This window comes from Panulirus ornatus, chromosome 48, assembly GCF_036320965.1.
Source record: "Panulirus ornatus isolate Po-2019 chromosome 48, ASM3632096v1, whole genome shotgun sequence".
Taxonomy (NCBI): Eukaryota; Metazoa; Arthropoda; class Malacostraca; order Decapoda; family Palinuridae; genus Panulirus; species Panulirus ornatus.
In genome coordinates this window covers 3,930,780-3,936,371 of record NC_092271.1, presented here as the reverse complement: position 1 = coordinate 3,936,371, position 5,592 = coordinate 3,930,780, and positions in this window count along the sequence as shown.

Here is a 5,592-nt window from a genome sequence, read left to right as displayed (position 1 = left end):
GCCTGAGGATTGGCGGAATGCGTGCATAGTGCCATTGTACAAAGGCAAAGGGGATAAGAGTGAGTGCTCAAATTACAGAGGTATAAGTTTGTTGAGTATTTCTGGTAAATTATATGGGAGGGTATTGATTGAGAGGGTGAAGGCATGTACAGAGCATCAGATTGGGGAAGAGCAGTGTGGTTTCAGAAGTGGTAGAGGATGTGTGGATCAGGTGTTTGCTTTGAAGAATGTATGTGAGAAATACTTAGAAAAGCAAATGGATTTGTATGTAGCATTTATGGATCTGGAGAAGGCATATGATAGAGTTGATAGAGATGCTCTGTGGAAGGTATTAAGAATATATGGTGTGGGAGGAAAGTTGTTAAAAGCAGTGAAAAGTTTTTATCGAGGATGTAAGGCATGTGTACGTGTAGTAAGAGAGGAAAGTGATTGGTTCTCAGTGAATGTAGGTTTGCGGCAGGGGTGTGTGATGTCTCCATGGTTGTTTAATTTGTTTATGGATGGGGTTGTTAGGGAGGTAAATGCAAGAGTTTTGGAAAGAGGGGCAAGTATGAAGTCTGTTGGGGATGAGAGAGCTTGGGAAGTGAGTCAGTTGTTGTTCGCTGATGATACAGCGCTGGTGGCTGATTCATGTGAGAAACTGCAGAAGCTGGTGACTGAGTTTGGTAAAGTGTGTGGAAGAAGAAAGTTAAGAGTAAATGTGAATAAGAGCAAGGTTATTAGGTACAGTAGGGTTGAGGGTCAAGTCAATTGGGAGGTGAGTTTGAATGGAGAAAAACTGGAGGAAGTGAAGTGTTTTAGATATCTGGGAGTGGATCTGGCAGCGGATGGAACCATGGAAGCGGAAGTGGATCATAGGGTGGGGGAGGGGGCGAAAATTCTGGGGGCCTTGAAGAATGTGTGGAAGTCGAGAACATTATCTCGGAAAGCAAAAATGGGTATGTTTGAAGGAATAGTGGTTCCAACAATGTTGTATGGTTGCGAGGCGTGGGCTATGGATAGAGTTGTGCGCAGGAGGATGGATGTGCTGGAAATGAGATGTTTGAGGACAATGTGTGGTGTGAGGTGGTTTGATCGAGTGAGTAACGTAAGGGTAAGAGAGATGTGTGGAAATAAAAAGAGCGTGGTTGAGAGAGCAGAAGAGGGTGTTTTGAAGTGGTTTGGGCACATGGAGAGAATGAGTGAGGAAAGATTGACCAAGAGGATATATGTGTCGGAGGTGGAGGGAACGAGGAGAAGAGGGAGACCAAATTGGAGGTGGAAAGATGGAGTGAAAAAGATTTTGTGTGATCGGGGCCTGAACATGCAGGAGGGTGAAAGGAGGGCAAGGAATAGAGTGAATTGGAGCGATGTGGTATACCGGGGTTGACGTGCTGTCAGTGGATTGAATCAAGGCATGTGAAGCGTCTGGGGTAAACCATGGAAAGCTGTGTAGCTATGTATATTTGCGTGTGTGGATGTATGTATATACATGTGTATGGGGGTGGGTTGGGCCATTTCTTTCGTCTGTTTCCTTGCGCTACCTCGCAAACGCGGGAGACAGCGACAAAGTATAAAAAAAAAAAAAAAAAATATATATATATATATATATATATATATATATATGTTTTTTTTTTTTTTTTTTTTTTTTTTTCCCAAAAGAAGGAACAGAGAACGAGGCCAGGTAAGGACATTCCCTCAGAGGCCCAGTCCTCTGTTCTTAACGCTACCTTGCTAACGCGGGAAATGGCGAATAGTATGAAAGAAAAAGATATATATATATATATATATATATATATATATATATATATATATATACCTATATATGTATATATCCCTGGGGATAGGGGAGAAAGAATACTTCCCACGTATTCCCTGCGTGTCGTAGAAGGCGACTAAAAGGGAATTGAGCGGGGGGGCTGAAAATCCTCCCCTCTCGTTTTTTTTTTTTTTTTTTTTTTTTTTCCAAAAGAAGGAACAGAGAAGGGGGCCAGGTGAGGGTATTCCCTCAAAGGCCCAGTCCTCTGTTCTTAACGCTACCTCGCTATCGCGGGAAATGGCGAATAGTATGAAAAAAAAAAAAAGAATATATATATATATATATATATATATATATATATATATATATATATATATATATATATATATATATATATATATATATATTTTTTTTTTCATACTATTCACCATTTCCCGCGTTTGCGAGGTAGCGTTAAGAACAGAGGACTGGGCCTTAGAGGGAAAATCCTCACCTGGCCCCCTTCTCTGTTCCTTCTTTTGGAAAATTAAATAAAAATGAGAGGGGAGGATTTCCAGCCACCCGCTCCCTCCCCTTTTAGTCGCCTTCTACGACACGCAGGGAATACGTGGGAAGTATTCTTTCTCCCCTATCCCCAGGGATAATATATATATATATATATATATATATTTTTTTTTTTTTTTTTTTTTTTTTTTTTATACTTTGTCGCTGTCTCCCGCGTTTGCGAGGTAGCGCAAGGAAACAGACGAAAGAAATGGCCCAACCCCCCCCCCCCATACACATGTACATACACACGTCCACACACGCAAATATACATACCTACACAGCTTTCCATGGTTTACCCCAGACGCTTCACATGCCTTGCTTCAATCCACTGACAGCACGTCAACCCCTGTATACCACATGACTCCAATTCACTCTATTTCTTGCCCTCCTTTCACCCTCCTGCATGTTCAGGCCCCGATCACACAAAATCTTTTTCACTCCATCTTTCCACCTCCAATTTGGTCTCCCTCTTCTCCTCGTTCCCTCCACCTCCGACACATATATCCTCTTGGTCAATCTCTCCTCACTCATTCTCTCCATGTGCCCAAACCATTTCAAAACACCCTCTTCTGCTCTCTCAACCACGCTCTTTTTATTTCCACACATCTCTCTCACCCTTACGTTACTTACTCGATCAAACCACCTCACACCACACATTGTCCTCAAACATCTCATTTCCAGCACATCCATCCTCCTGCGCACATCTCTATCCATAGCCCACGCCTCGCAACCATACAACATTGTTGGAACCACTATTCCCTCAAACATACCCATTTTTGCTTTCCGAGATAATGTTCTCGACTTCCACACATTTTTCAAGGCTCCCAAAATTTTCGCCCCCTCCCCCACCCTATGATCCACTTCCGCTTCCATGGTTCCATCCGCTGACAGATCCACTCCCAGATATCTAAAACACTTCACTTCCTCCAGTTTTTCTCCATTCAAACTCACCTCCCAATTGACTTGACCCTCACCCCTACTGTACCTAATAACCTTGCTCTTATTCACATTTACTCTCAACTTTCTTCTTCCACACACTTTACCAAACTCAGTCACCAGCTTCTGCAGTTTCTCACATGAATCAGCCACCAGCGCTGTATCATCAGCGAACAACAACTGACTCACTTCCCAAGCTCTCTCAATATATATATATATATATATATTTGGATGGATGATTTAAATGCGAAGGTGAGTAATTTGCCATTTGAGAGTATGATTGATGAACATGGGTTATTCAGTGTTGTAAATGGAAATGGTGAAGAGTTTGTGGATTTGTGTGCTGATGAAAGACTGGTGATTGAGAATACCTGCTTTAAAAAGAGAGATCACGCAAATATACGTATGTGAGTAGTAGTAGTAGATGGTGAAAGTGCATTATTGGCTTACATGTTAATTGATAGGCGTGTTAAAGAGAAAGATTTGAATGTTAATGTGCTGAGAGGAGCAGGTGGAGGGATGTCTGACCACTATTTTGAGAAGGTGAAGGTGAAGATTTGTAGAGCTTTTCAAAAACTAAGAAAAAAATATGATGGAAAAGAGAGTTGTGAGATTGAGTGAGATTGGAAAGGAGATTTGTGTGAGTTAGAACTATGCGGGACTGAGTGTAGAATGGCAAAATGTAAGAGCAAATAACGTGAGGGGAGTGGGTGAGGATTGGGATGTATTTAGGGAATCAGTGATGGCATGTGCAAAAGATGCATGTGGAATGAGAAAGGTGGGAGATGGTTAGATTGGAAATGGTAGTGAGTGGTGGGATGAGGAGGTAAAGTTGTTTGAAAGAGAAAGGGAGGCGTTTGGAATATACTTACAAGGAAGGAGTACAAATGACTAAGAGATGTATAAAAGAAAGCCGCAGGAGGTCAAGAGGAAGGTGCAATGGTTGTAAAAGAGGCAGATGAGAGTTGGAGTGAGAGAGCATTATTAGATTTTAGAGAAAATATAAAGATTTTTGGAAGGAGTTAAATAACGTGCGTAAGACAAGATAACATATGGGAACATCGGTATAGGGGGCAAATGGGGAAGTAATAACAGATAGCGATGAGGCAAGAAGGAGATAGAGTGAGTATTTTGATGGCTTGTTGAATGTGTTTGATGACAGAGCGACAGATATAGGGTGTATTGGTCGGGGTGGTGTGCGAGGCGAAATGGTAGAGGGAATGGTTTGGTTAAGAGAGAAGAGGCAGTGAAAGCTTTGCTGAAGAAGAAATCCGGCAAGGCGGCGGGTTCGGATGGTATTGCAGTGGAATGTATGAAGGAAAGGGGGTGGCTGTGTTGTTGATTGGTTGGTAAAGATATTTAATGTACGCATGTATCAGGTTGAAGTGCCTGAAGATTGGCGAAATGCATGCATAGTGCCAATGTACAAAGGCAAATGGAATAGAAGTGAGTCTTCAAACTGCAGAAGCAAAAGTTTGTTGAGTATTCTTGGGAAATTATATGGGAGGGTATTGATTGAGAGGATGAAGGTATATCGAGAGTGTCAGACTAGGGAAGAGAAGTGTGGTTTCAGAAGTGGTAGAGGATGTGTGGATCAGGATCAGAATGTGTGAGAGAAATGCGTAGAAAAACATGGATTTGTATGTAGCATTTATGGATATGAAGAAGACATATGATTTGTGGAGGTTTTTAAGAGTATATGGTATGGAAGGTAAACTGCTGGAAGCATTGAAAAGTTTTATCAAGCATACAAAGCATATGTACGAGATGGAAGAGAGGAGAGTCATTGGTTCCCAGTGAAGGTCAGTCGGCGGCAGGGTTGTGTGATGTCCCCATAGTCGTTTAAGCTGTTTATGGATGGGATAGCTAGAGAGGGGCAAGTATGCAGTCTGTTGGGAATGAGAGAGCTTGGGAAGTGAGTCAGTTGTTGTCCGGTGATAATACAGCACTGGTGGCTGATTCGAGTAAGAAGCTGAAGAGATTGGTGACTAGTTTGGAAAAGTGTGTGAAAGAAGGTACTTCAGAGTAAATGTGAATAAGAGCAAGGTTATTAGCTTAACTAGGATTGAGGGACAAGTTAATTGGGATATAAGTTTTAATGGTGAAAAATTGGAGGAAGTGAAGTATTTTAGATATCTGGGAGTGGACTTAGCAGTGGATGGAACCATGGAAATGGAAGTGAGTTATAGGGTGAGGGATGGGGCAAAGGTTCTGGGGCCAATAAAGAATGAGAGGAAACAGAGAACGTTATCTCGGAGAGTAAAAATGGGTATGTTTGAAGGAATAGTGGTTCCAACATTGTTATATCTTTGCGATGCAACGGCTATACATAGAGTTGTACGGGGGAGGGTGGAATTGTTAGAAATGAAATG